The sequence below is a fragment of the Canis lupus genome, chromosome 17 (genome assembly GCF_003254725.2).
Source record: "Canis lupus dingo isolate Sandy chromosome 17, ASM325472v2, whole genome shotgun sequence".
Lineage (NCBI taxonomy): Eukaryota > Metazoa > Chordata > Mammalia > Carnivora > Canidae > Canis > Canis lupus.
The window spans coordinates 28831724-28851106 of NC_064259.1; the positions used below are offsets into that span (position 1 = coordinate 28831724).

The 19383-nt window shown below is 36.5% G+C and overlaps 1 long non-coding RNA gene across 1 annotated transcript in view; it reads left to right on the forward strand.

The window, feature by feature from the left end:
* The window catches only part of LOC118351243 (uncharacterized), a 29856-nt gene extending 10903 nt beyond the window's left edge, over window positions 1-18953 (forward strand). The window contains exon 3 of the long non-coding RNA XR_004806379.2: window positions 17532-18953. This is a non-coding gene — a long non-coding RNA (uncharacterized LOC118351243). The remainder of the gene's footprint in view (window positions 1-17531) is intronic.
* The last annotated feature ends 430 nt before the right edge of the window (window positions 18954-19383 follow it).

Consider the following 19383-nt stretch of genomic DNA (forward strand, 5'->3'; position numbering starts at 1 on the left):
TCAAACACTGAGTTCCAGAAGGCTATATTTAAGTAATAGTCTTTATGTAATTTCCAAAACAATTAATACAAAATATTACATATTTTAGGCCTACATCATTATTTGATAAAGTAAATTTTTAAGGTAAAGAACACTATAAAATTTCAAAATTTGGTCACTTGAGAGGAAAGCAGGGTCTCATGTCAATAAAGAGCACATAGAAAGACTTGAATGAGTATCAATGCTCTATCCACATGTATTTGTATCATTTATATCACATGTGTTTATTATGCCATTTAAAAATAAATACATGGGTTCCATCTCTGGCAGGATACCACGAGGAGCTCCATTGACCCAATCCTCCCCGACTCCCAGAGAAAATGGTGAAAAATTATGTAAAAAGAACCATTTAAAATCTCTGGAAATAGTCTAAGAGCATCCAGCAAACAAAGAAACATTTATTCAATGTATCTGCTAAGAGGTTAATATCCAAAATACATAAGGAATTCATATAACTTGATATAATAACAATCCAATTTTTAAAAATGAACATAAGACCTAATAGACATCTGTCCAAAGAAGATATACAAGTGATCAACAGGTATATGAAAAGATGTTTAATATCAGAGAAATACAAATCAAAACCACAATAAGGTATCACCTCACATTTGTTAGAATAGATATTATCAAGAAAATGAGACAAAAAATGTTAACAAGAATGTGGAAAAATTGGAACTCTTGCACTCTTGTTGGTGAGAATGTAAAATGGTACTACTCTAGAAAAGAGTATGGAGGTTACTAAAAAAATTAATAATAGAACTACCAAATGATCCAGGAGTCCCACTTCTGGGTATTTAATCAAAAGATTGAAATCAGGACCTTGAAGAGATATCTGCACTCCCATATTAATTGAAGCATCATTCACAATAACCAAGATATAGAAACATCCTAAATGCCCATCAAAGACTGAATAGAGAAAGAAAATGTGATATATTCATACAATGATTCCATTGTATAATATTTATTATTCAGGCTTATAAGGAAGGAAATCCTGCCATATGGAACAACATGGATAAACTTGGAGGATATTATGCTAAGTGAAATAAGCCAGTCACAAAAGGACAAATACTGTGTGATTCCACTTATATAAAATATCTAAATTTATATGAGTGGAATCACACAGCATCTAAAAAGGTCAATTCATAGAAGCTAAAAACAGATGGTCAGTTGCCAGAGGCTGGAGGAGGGGGAAACAGGGAGTGGTTGTTCAAAGGGTATAAAGTTTCAATTATGCAAGATGAATAAGTTCTAGAGATCTTTCCACAACACAGTGCCTATAGTCAACAACAGTGTATTGCAAACTTAAAAATATCTACATGACAGATATCATGCTAAGTGTTCAAACCCCAATTTAAAAAAAAGTAAATTTAAGAATAAGTTTAAGAATTGAAAGAAAATAAAATAAAATAAATAAAATAAATAAAATAAAATAAATAAATAAAATAAATAAAATAAAATAAAATAAAATAAAATAAAATAAAATAAAATAAAATAAAATAAAATATCAACTGAACCTCCAAAGGCATTTGCTGAATCCAGGAGCACTTCAGCTTTGATTTTTTTCAAGGCCTTCTAGAGCCGAGGAGAGAGAAGTCCACCAAAGGAGTAAAAGATCCCTGTATTTAAAAAACAAACAAACCCTATATAAAGAACTATATCCTCCAAACTCAGAGAAAGAGTGAGGCAGAAATAGATCTGTGCCCAATCCCAGCCCACACTGTAGCAAGTTAAACCTCCTATCTTGAATGAACCTTTGTACCAGATGAAGAATAAAAAGAAAAATGTCCTTGAAAATTCTGAACCAAAATTCAGCTCTTGTATGAGTCCCCCAGCTGAATCCATTCTTCCTGGATATTTCAAAAACCTTCAAGCAAAAAATTTAAATACAAATATCTCCCAACTGAGAGTTTTTGTGAACACAGAATATAAAATAATTGTGTTTAATATATCTAAGGAATTTTTTGTTTTAGAAATCTGAGCAACAAGCAAAAAGAGTGAGATTTAAAAAAATAAAACATCAATTAAAAATACTCAATAATTGCAATCTAGGACTTAATGGATGGGTATGATACCATACTTGACATAGCTGGACAGATAGTCATTGAATTGAGAGAGATGGATAACAAGACACAAACACTTAGATCATGTTTAAATACTTGCTTACTGTTCTGAACACTTTAAAAATATTAACACATTTAATCCTCAAAACAATCCTGTGAGGTAGACGCCATTAATTTCCCCATTTTCAGATAAGAAAAAAGTGAAGCATAGATTAAATAAATTGCCTGACATCACAAAACTAATATTTGAAGAAGCCACCTTTCAAATGGAGGCAAAAGATTCCAGAAAAATCATTTAACCTATCCTCAAAAGTATTATCTTGAATTTTTAGATTAATTGATAACAACTAGTCTGTTCATCTGTTTTTATATTTCAAATCTTATTCTAAAGCAATAGCGTGGGTGTAACTATTAATTGTGTTTATATTCATCATTATCAATTATGTTATTTTTCTAGATAAGTGAAAACTTGAATGACATAAGAGAGATCTCTGATCAGTTAGACTAAAAGGCTATAATCCCTATATCTTCTTCAGGTGATCATTGTGCATATGTCACATATGTTAAATTTATTAACATAAAGATGTGAAATGGCTTCCAGTAAATAAAATCAATAATATTAACATATCAATAAAAAACGTCAAGACCAAGAAAATCTAAATTAGAGTGAAAGGTCAAACCTCAAGAGAGTAGTAAAAGCTTCTATGTTTCTTGGAGGGGTTATTTTGAGCAGAGCCATGGAGGATACATAGCCAATAAGCAGGCACATTATCAGAATAAAAGAGTGTACAACCTCATCTTATTTTTTTTTTACTTTAATTTCAGTATAGTTAATAGTGTTATGTTAGTTTCAGGTGTATAATATACTGATTTGATGATTCTAAGTGCTCATCATGATAATAGTACTCTTAATCCCCTTCACCTATTTTCTCTATTCCCCCTACCCAACTTCCCTCTGGTAACCAACAGTTTGTTCTCTATAGAGAGAGTCTGTTTCTTGGTTTGTCTCTTTTTTCTTTGTTCATCTGTTTTGTTTCTTAAATTCCATGTATGAGTGAAATCATACGCCATTTGTTTTTCTCTGACTGAAATTTCAAGTGGTATTATACCTTCTAGATCCATCCATGTTGCTGCAAATGGCAAGATTTCATTCATTTTTATGGTTGAGCAATATATCTACCACTTCTTTATCCATTCATCTATCCATGGACACTTGGGTTGCTTCCATATTTTGGCTATTGTAAATAATGTTGCAATAAACATAGGGGTGCATATGTCTTTTCAAATTATTGTTTTCATTTTCTTTGGATAAATATCCAGTAGTGAAATTACTGAAGCATATAATAATTCTGTTTTTAATTTTTTGAGGAACCTCCATACTGTTTTCCACAGTGGCTGTACTAGTTGGCATTCCCACCAGTAGTACAAAAGTGTCTCTTTTTCTCCACATCCTCGCCAACACCTGTTGTTTCTTGTGTTTTTTATTTTAGTCATTCTGACAGGTGTGAAGTTATATCTCACTGTGGTCTTGATTTGCATTTCCCTGACAAAGACAAAAGAAACCTCATCTTAAACACATATACCAGTGCGATTTCAGGGTTTGTTTTTAGTATTATTTTATTTTTTCCAAACTTTTTAATAGAATTTTTCAGTTGTTTCTCATTGACCACTGATAGCTGGATTCACCATTGTAAGCTTCATACTAGTTGTATCAAGTTTACTTTTCTGAGAGTCTCTTTATGGGATCAATTATGACACTATCATTTCTCTGATTTAATATGCTTCTCAGAATATTTTTTTTTCTGTATTTTTAGTACATTGTTTCCACTCTTTATCATCCTGGGGAAAACAAATCCAAAGGGCATTTTATACAAAATTGTCTGGTCTCTGGAACTCAATACATTTTATAGTGCTTGAAACATTTTCATTGTCCATGCTGGTCATTTTGCTTTCCTCAAAAATAAATTTATATTGATTCATGATGTTCCACACTCCTTTTCCATTATTCTGGCTAGACACATTTTCAGATTATTTCTCGAAAGTTTACTCTTTACAAAAGCATTAAATATAGCATGAGATGGACGTTTGTGTGACTTCATCAGAAAAAGTAACCATTTTCAGCTAATGATGCAGTTTCAGGTTTTTATTACAGTACAAATCCTGAATATCATATTTGTAGATTTGTGTCAAATATCCTCACGTATTTTTTTAGAAATGTGTTACACACAAATGTTGGCAACTTATAATTCTAAGATAATAAGTTGTAAAAGAATATATTTTAAGACAAGAAGTCTATGGTACCTTATGCTGCTCTTAAGTAGGGACATAAAAGAAATATACCAATTAGTGAATTAAACTCTCAACAGAAAACTGGAGAACAAGGTGAAAAGAATAGGAAAGAAGTTATTTTTCCCAGGAAACTAAATAACTTGACTTTAGGTCAGCCTTTTGGAATGTAGTCAGGAAAACCAAAATAAGAAATGAGATGCAACTGGCGGGAAGTCAGGAAGACCATAAAAAGTGGCTCAGTGACTCCAGAGCAAGAAAAGGATAAAGGAACACATTGCCCCTTTATTACATGAAAAGAAAAGCAATAATAGTAGATACCAAAAAGCCATAGGTTTAAAATTGCTTTGTTGAGGATATTATTTTTTTCCAAAACTGAGTCAAAGCTTCACAGCTGAGGTGAGAGGATTAGTAGGGCTAGCACATTGAAGACATTATTCAAAATGCTCTCAATCACTGATTGTCTAAATACCTTATTCAAAAAATAAACTTACACTATCACGAATTTTAGCCAACATATATCTATACACTATATATTAGCATATTCTAAATAGATGATAAATTCCTTGAGTGGAGAAACTGGTTTGTACTTATTTTACACAGGCAAATTTCTAGCTCAGACCCAAAAGATTAGCAGATAGTCTAAAAATATTCATTAAATTCAATTAGGATTTGTAAAATACCTGACGAAATGTATTAAAAATGGCTTTTCAAAAAGTAAAATACATACATTGTAGCAGCTTGGATTCAATCTTGATTTTTCAGATAATGCCTTAGGTATTTATTTTCATCATGATATAAGTTTCAGGGCTTTCAATTTTTAATTTTTATTACTCTGGTGGAAAATACAGAAATATTTAGTAAAGGGACACTTTTTAGTTGAAAAATTATAGACAACTCAGTTTGGAAGGTATGTATTTTTAATTTTTAAATTTTTTTCACAGCTTTATTCTAAACGTTTTTAATTTATTTTTTTACATTTTTTAAATTTAAATTCAATTTGCCAACATATAGTATAACACCAAGTGCTCATCCCATCAAGTATCCTCCCTCCTCATTGCCTGTCCCAGTCACCCCATCCCCCCACCCACCTCCCCTTCTGCAACCTTTTGTTTGTTTATCAGAGTTAGGAGTCTCTCATGGTTTGTCTCCCTCTCTAATTTTTCCTCCTTTCCCTTATGATCCCTTTCACCATTTCTTATATTCCATGTATGAGTGAAACCATATGATGATTGTCCTTCTCCGATTGACATTTTTAAAAAATCAACATTCAGGTATGCCTGGGCTCAGCGGTTGAGCGTCTGTCTGCCTTTGGCTCAGGGCATGATCCCAATCCGAGGGTCCAGGCCCACATCATGCTCCCTGAGAGGAGCCTGCTTCTCCCTCTGCCTGTGTCTCTGCCTATCTCTCTGTGTGTCTCATGAATGAATGGATGAAATCTTTAAAAAATAATGATAATTTTAAAAATAAAAATCAACATTCATTGTGTAGCTCATACAGTTAGGGGACATAAAATGATCGAAGCGTAGAACCGGTAACTGTTGTATCCAGCAAGGATTTTAGCTGCATTCTGCAAGAAGAGGGATGGCAAACATCTATTTTCAGTTTTGATCCAACCTAGTAGTGCCCCTCCCTTTAAAACATCCTCTCCAACACCCCCAGGCAAGCAGAATGCTGACCATGGGGAACCCAAAGACAGCAAGCAGTATGCTTAGAAACAAAGAACTCCAGGACCTTGAAACCCAAAATCCTAGGATAGGAAGTACTGGAAGCAGGAGAAAACAGAAAGAAAAAAAAAAAAAAAAAGCATAAGAGACTGCCTTTTAACAGGCTAGTGAGCAGAATATTTAACAATTTGAATTTTGAGCTATTTTAGACAACAGACTGATCATTTTCTATAATTAGTAATAAGAGCCCTGATAAACAGAAGGGAACAGCCCCATAATTTACAGCACACTAAAAGAATGGCTTAAGATACCCTGAAGACAATTCTAAACCAAGGTCAGCTAAAACAAAGACACAAGTCTGAACTCAACCAGAGTTCAGAGATGAAGATATGATTACAAGAATATCATTGTACACTATATAGAAGTATCCTGAAGTAGAGATACTGTAGTCTATAAACTGAGCAGACAAACTTGGCACAGACCCTGGCTCTGACATTTTATAACTAACTATTTGATCCTCAGAACAGGAAACGAACTATTCTGAGCCTCTGTAGCACTTACTTTAAATGTCGTTGTAAATGACATGTGATTATTTGAAAGCTTCTGCTCTGGCACCTGATAGATTGCAAATGGACAGCAAGTAGTACCTATTTTTATTATGTTCTTTCTCTTATTGTTCTAGTAAGTCTTCTTTTAAGACAAATGAATAGGATACTCTTCATGGTTCTCATTCTGTAGTGTCACTTCAATTGCTTTCAAATAATGCTATGCTTTCCTCATAAATCCAGAGTTAAAGAAACTGCTTCAGTCAAGGACGAGAAGCAAAATGGGTAAGCAATGCCTACTCCAGAAATGTGGCCTAACGAGCCAGTGTCTGTTTTGAGGTGGCATAGAAGATAGTGGCAGGAAGATAATGGCAAGATAATGGCATAGAAGATAATGGCTTTTACTAATTTTTTCAGCTTTTATCTTGAAAATTATGAGTTCAGGAGACAAGAGATGACTGCTTGAAGGGGTAGCAAAAGGATTACTCTTTTACCAAGAATGTCGGGCATCAGAATCTTTAAAATGTCACTTATAAAGGGTTCAACATAAAGTACATAGTCAGTACATGCTATTTTGTTTTTAAAAGGGAAGGAAAAGAAAATAACATAGGTTAATCAATTTCACATAATCACATGTTAATTACTAAATAAAACCATACACTTGTTTCACATTAGGATGATACTAAAGGAAGTTAAATTCTAAACTCTGCAATAAGATACGAATTACAGCAAAACATTTACAATTAGGATTTGACACTTCAGATCTCTCATAATATACGATCATTTGAATCATGAAGTTCCTGAATTACTGTTACTTTCCATGACCTGGTGCTACTTTGGAAGACATAATTGCCAAGAACTTTTGATCATCTTTATCACTAAGCATAATTATTCACTTTGGAAAAGTATAGTTGGAGGCTCTAGAGCAGAGATGACAGTCAGCATCATTGAACTCCTCTCCCACCTACACTCTGCAGTCACCTGCTTCCACCTCAAACTCTCCTTCCAGAAGAGAGCTCTTGCAGCGATGGATCATTTGGGCTCTGTGTCCCACAACCCTGAACTCCAAGAAGAGGCTTTTGCCTTCTGATTTCTTTGGCTTAATGTGTCCATCAAAACCAAAATAACAAAACAAAAGAAGAACTAAGTAAGGTCCAAGAATCAATACTAGACTGTAACCATCATAAAGAAGAGTTCTGTTTTCCACTGTGTGTGTGCGTGTATGTGTGTTTCTTACTGGTGATTTAACTGCTCTATCTTGAAGTACCATTCCTTCAGTTATAGTAGCACAGAGTGGTTCAAGTTTGTTTACACATAAAAACACATGTGTTCAGATTTAAAATTTTTGGTATAATTTTGTAAACATTATCAAAATGCTCACCAAGTTAAGTGCCAGGAAAGTCCATCACTAACTGCCCAATTTTTCATACTAACAGATATCCAAGGAAGGGCTACCCCTTATATTTTCAAAATAGAGTTGGCTACATGCTTATTTTTTAAATACACCTATTTAGAAAAACTAAGTATATTTTTACTGTGCCAAGAGTGATTTATTAAAGAAAATAATACTTAGCTTCAAATTTTCTGAAATCTAGCAAAAATTTTCATGAACCACTCCTAACAGCCAGTATAAGAACAAAATTCTTCACACACATACAAAAAAAAAAAAAAAAAAAACCTAAAATGACTTATTTCCACAGGTTTCTTGCAGCAGTTTGAACTAAGAAGGTTTTCTATGAAATGCATTCATTTGAGAAAGTTTGAACAAATGGGTAGAAATGATTGACAGAACATTTCCTTCTAAATAGGTGACCTCCACATGTAGCTCAGTGACACTCATACAGATAGACCTTAATAAATGCCTGCTGGTGGATGTGCATGTTTTAAGCACATACTCCATTAGCATCATTGATCCACATTCTTTGCACCATATGCTTCAATTAAGTATGAAGTGCCAGTGTTTTACAATTGTGGTTTAGAGTTCAGTTAGTCATCCAGTCAACAAACATTAAGTTCGTGCTATTCATTTATTTATTCATTCAACAAATATTTACTTCGTGCCTATAATATGCTCAATCCTGACCTTAGTTTGGGAAATTTAGCAGTGAATCCAACTGATAGTTTCCATTTCTGCCAGAAACGTACAGACCAGAGAAGAAGGAAGCAAGGAAGCAAGTAAATATATAAGCAAGACTATTCAAGTAGTGCTGAGTGCTTAAATTAGAATATTGAGACGGAGTTTAACTTGAAGGAGAAAGATGACCTTTTTTAGACACCGGAGACAGGAAAAGTCTCTCTAAGATATTGGTTTCTGAAATAAATGTAGTTAGCAATTCAAAAATCCAGAAAAATAAATTTCCAGGCAAAGAAAAGAATTAGGGAAACTGAAAGGAGTTTAGTTACTTTGTGGAACAAAGATCAAATGGCTGAAGAATGATAAGTATTTTTATTTTATCATAATTGCAATGAGAAGATAGCTGAGCATTTTTTGAAATCAAGTTTATTGAAGAATAATTAGTACAAGTAATTTGTACCAGAAAATCATCCATTTTAAGTGTGTAGTCAATGAGTTTTGTCAAACGTTTATAATCATGTAACCATTATCCTACACCATAATTAAGAAATACAATATTTCCATCACTTAAAAAAGTTACTTCATGCCCTTTTGCAGTCAATCCTGTCCCTTACCACAAACCACTGGGAATCACTATAATTTTGTCCTATAAATGGAATTACACAGTATACAATATGCAGCCTTTTGTTTCTGGATTCTTCCACTTCACGTAATGCTTTTGAGATTTGTCCATGTTGTTGCGGATTGATTTGGAATCCCATTCGGTATAAAACAAGCAATGTTGACTCAGCGATTAGACAGACATACAAGTCTAAAGCTCCCAGGAAAGGTCAGATCTACAGTCAAGATTCTGGAGTCTCAACATTCACATGGTATTTAAAACCATGAGGTTAAACACTATCACCGAAGGGAAAAGTGAAGGACTGAGCCCTGGCATCCTCCAAATGTCAGAAAGAGCCAGTAGATCAAGAAGAAATATACAGTGAAGTAAGAAGAAAATAAGAAATATCACCGAAGCCAAAGGAGAAGGCATTTCAAAACAAAGAGAATGGTTATCTGTGTCAAATATCACATTGGATGAGGTATTACTATTGATTTGTCAAGCTGGAAATGTTGATTACCTTGATGAGAGCTGTTTTAATGGCCCCATGCCAGACAGTGAAAAATGATTGGTTTTCCCCAGTGAACCAAGAGGTGAGAATACCGACCCTCTCAGAACTAATTTGTGCCTTCAGTTTGGTTCTTTATTAACTGCATATAGAGACTGGGAATTTAACATATAACTAGCTATTCGACAGAAGAGTTTAGAACTTTAGGGAAAAAAATGGAATTCTTTGGTTCTTCCTCTTTGTCCCCTCAACAAAATTTTGATACAATTACACCAGAGAAGAATGGAGTGTTATCATTTTAATGCTAACAGTGAGAGAAGGATACCATTTCCTTATATGTAAAGGAAGAGATTTACTCTTTTATAAATTAATAATTCAGAATATGTTTGAAGACACAACCAATTAGCTGCAGTAATTTGCATTTTTATGTTTTTTCATTAGTTTTCTAGGTCCTTTTCTGCTGTTTCTGTAATGAAAATGCAATCTTTCAAAGGTGAATAGCTTTTTTGTATTTGCTTGGTAATGAGCTTTCTGCTATTATCAATTGGCCAATTTCATAGATTTCGCATAACATGTAGCTGTTGGTACTGAAAGGCTACCAAAGCCATATGATTTTGAGTTTCATTCTTTAACTTCGTGCTGAAATTCTTCTTCTGCTAAAAATGTGTTGGATAGATTTTTTTTGTTTGTTTCTGTATTTTGTTGCTGTTGTTGTTATATATTTTTTAGTTTTGCTGAGCTTTTTATATGGGTTGGACTCAGACCAATATTCACGAAGCATCAACTACAAATTCCACAGAATGTTGTATATCTGACTTATTTAATCCAAAACTCAGCAGTGTATTCCTGCTGCAGCATTACAGGAAGACAGACTATGAGTGAGTAGACAACACCACATGATTAAAACCGTGCATCATAAAATTATTCCCTCCTCCAAATTCATACAAATTTTTTATCCTCAGGCCTGACCCACCAAGGGCAAAAAAGATTGAGACAGAGATGTGTGTAGTATATTTTAAATCTAACTGACAAGCTTTAAAAACATAAAGTCATCATTATCATTAATAAATGTTAGTTAGATACACTGGAAACTCCATTAACCATCAGTGAATTAATTGTTTAATTGTTCAGTAGGTGAACTTTCACTCTGAGTGACATCTTTAAGCATCATAGGGGTCTCCACTAATCACCTGGTTCATTAAAACTGGAGAAGCTGAGTTGTAAATATTTATAGACTTATTGTCGTCAAAATAAGTCTTATGGTTCTTGATTGCAACACCAAGGAAAAGAAAAAAGAGAGACATTACCGAAAAACAATGCATAAACCCAAATAAAAATAGAAAAGAATAGCACAATTATGGGAGAGACGATATCTTTGTTCTTCATAACCCTGAGGCAAATTGTGACATGAGTAAAATTTGGTGTCTCCCTTCTCCAGAGACCAGATCCTTATTTTCATGACCTTCCACCACAAGTGTGCCAACAACAGACCATGTCAGTCATGGTAGCTTGGCTATATTGTGCTATGATAACAAGTGACACCAAAATCTCAGTAGCTTAGCACACACCAAAATCTGCTACACATCTGGGCAAAACTCAAGGTCATAAGTCCTCAGTGATCTGACTACTTCCATATTGTGGCACCTGCCTCTTCTCATGATTCCATGTTCACTACAGCAGGGGGAGAGTGCACTGGAAGGTCCTGCGCCAGCAATTGAATGCATCAGCATTGAAATGGCAACCATCTCACAACCCAAAAGCCAGAACTACTTAGATAAGCCTGCAAGGGATGCAGCAAAGTTTAAATTTCCCATGTGCTCCCCCCACAAAAAGGTGTATCAGAAATGAGTGATCACTAGAAGTTTCTACACACTGACACTACCTATAAAAAAAAATGCCCAAGCTCTCAATCTTTCCTACTCTGTAAAATTTGCCCAGAAATCTGAACTACTAAGTTGACAAAATCTTATCCTGAGCACCCTTCTGTCCTCTCATTATACACATGAGCAACACAGGTGAGGGAAAGGCTTTGTCCTGGGTCCTTCTTTGTTCATTTCCATGACTTTTTTCTAGCATGTCATGACTCTTACACTCTGGGTTAACCCCTTCTCTCCTCAACTTCAGATCCATATATTTAATGCCTATTAGCCTCTCCATTTGTGTGTCTAATAAATATTCCAAACCAACATGTCCCAGCTGAACTCTTCATCTTTATGCGAAAATCTTCTTCATTCAACCTCAATTAATAGCAACTCCATTTTTCCAGTTGCCTAGGCCAAAATCTGGGAGTCATCTTTGATTCTTCTCTATCATACTCCACATCCAATCCATCATGAAATTCTTTTGCCTCTAACTTCAAAATATGTCTCTGAAAAAAAAAATATGTCTCTGGCTGATGTAAACTGGCTGAGTCATTCTTTCGGTTGTGTAGTACCTCTTCCACAGCAGAAACTCTCTGGTACATGTTAGTGCAGGATGCAAATATCTTTACATTCTGTGGCTAATCCCATAGGTCCTCTTGCTCCAATTACTTATTCCTATTCTGCTAATTTTGCTCCTTCCAGAATATGATCAATCAGCTAAGTCATTTTGCCACTGTTCAGAAGTTTACATTTAGCCTTACCTCAATTTCTCCATGTGAAGTGGACTACTAAGTACAATGCCCAAAGATATGTCCATTAAGAATTCTCCACTCACCTCTAACAGGGTCACCCCTAAATGGGGTTGTCATGCAGCAGCAGTTCAATGTTGACATTCATAAACATACCAAGCCAACCCATTCATGAATCAAGCTCTCCTTCTGTGCAAGCTAGTCATCAGAAACCCCCACTCCCCCTAAGTGTGAGAGATAAGGCAGTGACAATGAACCATTGGAATGTGGCCAGTGAGCTTTCTGGTCCTCCTTCCCCATAAATACCTAGTACAAAAGCCAAACCTCAACCAATATCCAAAGGGGAAAAGGCTTCTGTGGTTGCCTTCTCCTTGGAAATTCCTATCATGAATTATATTTCAATAATGTTACTTTCATTCTGCCTCATATTATAGACATTTGTAAGCAGGTCTTATCATGTTCAGTTTTTTCCCCATTAAAATAGAACCTCCTAAAGTTGTAGACCATGATTCCTTTACTTTTGTATGTCCTGCAGTGCCCTGCACTGTGCTACAAATAGCATGGTCAAGTCTATACATTTGAAATACAGAGAAAAGAATCTTGATTTGTGCATAAGCTGAACAATGTGGAAATTACCTGAGAATAAAAAGATAGCATTGTCTGGAAAGACAGCAAAATACTATAAAAACATTATTGGGTTCCATACAAAGTAATCCAGTGCTAGGAAGGCAAAGGTCTAAGTCTTCATAGCCTAATGAAGGAACATGGACTTTGGAGTTGAACTATATTAGTTTTGAATACCACTCATTACATGTTGAAACTTGAGCACAGTATTTAAATGTTCTGAGCTTCAGAATCTCTGTTTGTGAAAGGAAGGAATGTTTCTCCTGCAGCCTTGCAACAAGACATATGAAGTAACATATATATAAGGTTTCTTGAAGAGAGATCAGCATACAGAGCATATATATGTAAGTGCTTGATAATTCTGGTAGTTCTGTCAAATATGACTTGATATGTGCTAGCATATAAAACAGTAAACAAAGCAAGCCTAGCTGCCCTTCAGAAATAGTCAAAAGAAATGACATCAGCAATTTATTGAACAAAAGGAAACAAGATGAATCAGTAAAAGACACAATAAGCAAGTGGCTTTGTGATATGGGAAAAAACCCAGACCTGTGTGTTAGATGTGAGTCAATGCTTTTCAGCTTCTTCTTCTTCTGTTAGATTGTGTAAAACATTTAAGATATGAAGCAGAAATCAATTTTATCAAATCAGTTCACTGAATAAGTCAGCCAGCAAATATACATTTTACTTTTGCAGAAACTATTTTTGAGAATGTCCATGACTCACATGGAGTCCCTCATAGGGGCAAGAATTACCAAGGTAGGGTCTTCATCTCTAACCATAGAGAATGAGACAGGAGTAGCTGTGAGTGCCCATTCCAATTAGATTAAAAAAAAAAAAAAAATCCCCAGGTCTTTAAGTTGCTCAGTGGGAAAGCAAATAAGGCACAGAGAAGACTTACTATTCTGTGTGTTCCCTTAGCTTACCTCCTCCCTTTCCAACACTCCCTCTCTGTTGATTCTTGCATCTCTCTGGTCCTAGAGACTGGAGACTACATCAAAGAAAACTGTTGCAGCCAGGAAATCACCAACACTAAATTTTCACAGTTCGAGTGGTCTAACCACTCAGATTACCACTGACACTACCTCACTCTCTTGCCCAGCTTCCTTCCATGCCTACTTTCCTGCCCACCAAGCCATGACTGCTATAGCAGGGAGAGCCAGACCACAGAAACCACATCCTTGAAGAGTGCAGTTTCCATTCACTGGTTTTCCAATGGCTTAATGGTGCCACTGCCCAAGTCCAAGAATCATAGACCTTGAGAATTGTTTAAAATACGAAAGCCTATTAATCAATGTGAAAATAATAAGATTAGAAACACCATTTTTAATGAAGCCAAATAAAACTACATTTATTTTGTACTGTTCTCTTTATGGCTTTAGGCAATAGGCAAGAGTTGATTCTTGAATGACGACAGAATATAAGAGATCCTTAATTTTATTAAATATGCCCTTAATACTTTTACTACCAGTATCCGATGAATCCGCAGTGTTTAAGATAAGGTTATTCCAAAATTCAAATACTCATTAGTTACATTTTATTAGGTAGCCAACATACTCTCCACTTCATTCCACAACTGCAAAATATAATAAGAGATCCATCAAATATGGTGAAGACACAGTTAAAATTTTATTTTTTAATTCTATTTTTATCTAATATTTATTCTGTGCTCACTCAGTGCTAGGCACTTCACATGGATTATCTCACTAATGCTAAAAACATTTCTTGGATGATAGTAATACAACTGCCTTCATTTGGTTAATAAGGAAACGGAGGAAGAGAGAACTGAACTTGCCCAAGGCCGTTCACCAGTAAGAGGCAGTCAGGACTAGAACAAAGACTGTCCAACTCCAGAGAGCCCCCACCCCCACCCCCATCCTCAGGGCCCCTCTGGACTGAGTCAGAAGGGCTGGGCTATCCACAAGTGACACGATGTCAGTTAACCCAAGTATTTCACCTAAATCTGATATTCTTTCCGTATACTAAAATGTTAAATGAGTTGAATAATATTCAAAAATATTTATGAAATCCAAACTGTTTTATGTATTAATGACTGGCTAATGGCTTGTAATTAAAGCACAATCTGTTAAACCCAACAAACAAACAAAATAGCTTATCGGTATGGAATGTAAGCAGGGAATGTATTAATGGACTACTGTTTTTCCCTGCTGCTATATTTGGCATTTCATTAGCTCACAAAGTGTATAGCAGAAAGAGAGTAGATTGGCTTTCTGGGTAAGAAAATGCATGATACCTTTCAATTCTCACGTTTATTAAACCCTCCAAATCTCTGCTATCACTGTCTATTGCCAGATAGCAATGCAGCATGTGCTGTACGATGCAAAAGGACAATGCCAGTGGGCTTGAGAAAATGGGCTCAAATCCCCTTAGGAGCAGAAACCTGGACTTTTTCCTTGACCACAGAAAACACCAAGAAATCATGGCTATCTTTTTTTGCAGATGTCTGCTACTGATTAATAGTATGATGAGGCAAGAGCCTATGAGTGACATTGCCCAAATACATCAGAACTCATGGAAAAACACCCAAAACGCATACCACTTCTAACGGCGGGTTAGTAATAACATTTTTGCACACAAACAACAGACACATTTCTTATTTGATTTTTCATTCACTGATGGCTTATTATGGGAAGCCACTAGATACATAGCCATCACGTGAAAATAAATATCTGTTCTCAGCTACAGTCATTTCTTCTTACTTTTGATTGCATCCTCTTCTAACATCTGTTTCTCAAACAATGGTAGGTTTCATACTTATAATGCAAATACTTAACAGGAATCCATTCTTCAGAGAAAAACAAAAATAAACCCTCAAGGTTCCGATTAGCTTTATTAGAGTGTCTGGAAATACGGCTGCATTCCTGGAAAAACGTTTCAAGTTACTGCTCTCTGAATCAGAATTATTAGTATTCGAAAGAAGAGAACTATGTTGCCCTTCTAAATATTCACTCAAGAAATCTGCAGGAAATAGACCCAAACTCTGTGGTCTTCACAATAATGCTGGGCTGTGAGTTCGAATACAGTTGCTCCTTTTGGAAATGACCAGAAGTGGCAGATGAACTCTCAGACATTAAAGTCCAACTAAACTGAAGGCTTGTGAGATTGATTCCATTCAATAATTTCCTTATCTATCTTATCATTATCATCATCATCATTGTCAACGCCAAAGAAATCTTTTGTGCTTTTAGGAACAATATTCTGAAATTGACACATCCTAGCAAAGTAAGCTTGTCAAATTCAGAAATGCCTTCACAGGCACAATAATGGGATTTTAAATTAAACACAAATTGCAATCCTTAACTTACCAACAAACAGCAGTCACACACACTATGTTATTAATATTTATTCTGCATAGCAAAGTCACCAGGCTTGCTTGCTCTGATAGACACACCTTCCCTCTCTGGCCTTGTTTGGGGGTCTTCTTAGGTATACCAGCTTGACCAGTCTTGGCATCAGCAAAGTAGGGAGCTGACCATGTGTGCTTTTTGGGCTCTAACTTCTCCCCTGCCTTGTCTAAAATCACCACTTCTAAAGCATATTGAAAGATTCACATACAGAAAAGGAATATTCTAGTAGGAAGACATGGCAATAGTAAGCTCCAAGGGATTATAGTAAACTAAACCCTAGAATGTGGTAAGTCAACAGGTAGATAGATCCTAGAGTGGTGTCTCAATGGAAGACTGGGACAGGACAGACCCATCTTAGAGTTAGAAAATCCATTTCAGGAGCCTGAGAGCTAGATGGTAGAAGGAAAATATCTAAGAAAATAGCCTGAATCACTGAGTAGCTATTATGCTATCAGGAAGCTTGCAAATGCTATGCCCTTGAAATAGAGTTGCCAGACTTAGCAAATAAAAATTCAGGATACACAGGCACTCCAATAAATTTGAATTTCAGATCAGCAACAAATAATTTTTTAATAGAAGTCTGTCCCATGCAATATTTGGGACATATGTACATTAAAAAATTATTTGTTTATCCGAAATTCAAATTCAACTGAGCATTCTGTATTTTGACTGGTGGCCCCTCCTCCCCTTTAAATAACAGATGTTTCTGCCTGAATTGTATCTGTAGGCCTGTGTCTACCAGAACAGCAGTTCTCAAAGGACGGTCCCTGCATCGTGCACCTGGGAAGTTGTTAGAAATGCAAATCCTCCTTCCCAGTGCAGACCTAACCCATGCCTGGGGCCCAGCAATTATACCAAGGCCTCTGGGAGACTCTGCTATACGCTCAAGGTGGAGAACAGTCTCCCAGAGCACCTGAAGGCTGAGGCTCTGGAGGGTTGGTGAGATAATGAATAAAAGAGAAGAATTTGATCTGAGGAGTCTATAAGAAAGGGATCCCAGATATATTAACCGGATTGAAAACCTGCGATTCCTGATCCCCTTGCGAGGTGACTGTATGCATTTGGTTTGATTCCTGCCATCTCCTTGTTCATTTTAGCAATTATTAACAAAACCAGCTACAGAAAAGAGTTTATGTGTTTATCTGCAGGGACATGGATGATGGAAATACCTGCCATTTTTGAAGGAAGAGTCGGAAAACAGAGAATAAATGAAGCCTTAGGCTCTGGGGCTTCCACAAAATGGCCTCCAAGTCCTGGAAAATGAGGCATGGGGAGTTCCAGGCAGGAAGATCCTTGTGTTTCCTGATGGGAGTGAGGAGGTGAGCGTGGAAGATGTTTCTCTCAGCTCACAGTCACTCTGATGGACTCAACATGGCAGACCTGGTGTTCTCTGCCCCTGGTTCCTGCGGTATGCCAGCATGTGACAGCAGCTGGGAGAGAACCCCTCAGCAACATCCCGGCCACACTATGGGATGATGCAGCTCCAAGATGTACTTGCTGTTTCCAGGCCTCCCTGCCCCCACACCCATCATCCCAGGGGCACCTTCATCCTGAAGAAGGAAAGCCCCCTCACCTCTGAGCTGCAGGTTAAAGGGGCTGCTTGCATCCAGTCCACTCCCAAACTCATTTTCTCTTTAATTAACCAGAGAAACGCAGGGTAGCCTAGTGATTAAGAGCAGGGGCTCCCAGGTCTCTGTACTTAACAGCTGTGCCTAAGTTTTCCTTCCTATAAAATGTAGGTAATTATAATACCTATCTTTGAAGATTGCTATAGGATTGAAGAGCCTATGCATGTAAAGTTTAGAACAACGTCTGGCTTACAGGAAGTGCTCAATAAACGTTAGCTGTAATTATTACTATTACTGCTCCTATTAGCACTACCACTAGCAATCATATTCCCTGGACTCAGTGTTCAGACGAAAGAAGTGAAAAGTGATATCATGTCAGAAGATAAAACACTGTGGGCTGGGCTGTGCTTTCCCAAAGTCAGTCTATGATTGAAAGCTTCATTGGGTTTCCTAAAAACCAATGCAGGAGCTCCTTGTATATACAGGTTCCAATTCTCCAGCGTCAGAGGTCTGATCTGGCAAATATGGACTGGAGCTCCAGAATCCAGGTGTCCAACAAGTACCCTGGGAGTCTCTGGCAGTTTCTGAGGTGTAGGAGGGAACCCCTGTTCTGGCAGATGATGTCCCCTAAAGCACAGGTGCCCACAGCTTAAAAGAAGAACTTTTTAAGATAACACATACTTCCATGTGATCACTTGCTTCCTTCTCCTTCAAGTAACACCCTGAAAAGTAAATTGATGGAAAATGTTTGGTGTTTTACTACAAGACTCGCAGTTCTGTTGGCTTCAGAAGAGGTTCTTTCACTCTGATGACACGTGGGTAACAACAGTAGCTGTTAGGTGTGAAGTGTTCACAATGTGCCAGTGCTATCCCAGGCGGTGGTTGTTCAGACCATCTATCCTTTCCAGGAAAAAGTATTATTCTCATTTTCCAGTTGAGAAAGCTGGAACATCAAGTTGTTAAGCACTTGCCTACAGTCACACTGCTACAAAATGACAAAATCAAGATACGAGTCCATCAGACAATAGAGCTCAGGCCTTTCTTCTCTACACCAGTAGCTTCCAAGCATCAGTGGGGGTGGGTGGCGAGGGAAAGAAACTCATCTGAACATTTTTCTTAAAATTCAGCTTCCTGGGTCCAAAACACAAAGATTCTGGTTCAGTAGTCCTTGTTGGGGTCTAGAAACCTGTGTGGTGAAGAAGCAGCCCATGTAATTCTGATGCAGCTGCTCTCAGCCTACCTTGGGGAAGTGCTATTCAGTACAATTGGTCTCCCTTTGTTTTTGTTTTTGTTTTTTTTTTAAGATTTTATTTTTTTAGAGTATTTTAAGTTCACAGTAAAATTGAGAGGAAGGTACAGAGAGTTGCCACATATCCCTATCCTTACACATGCACAGCACACCCTCCCCTCAACAATCAACATCCCCCACCAG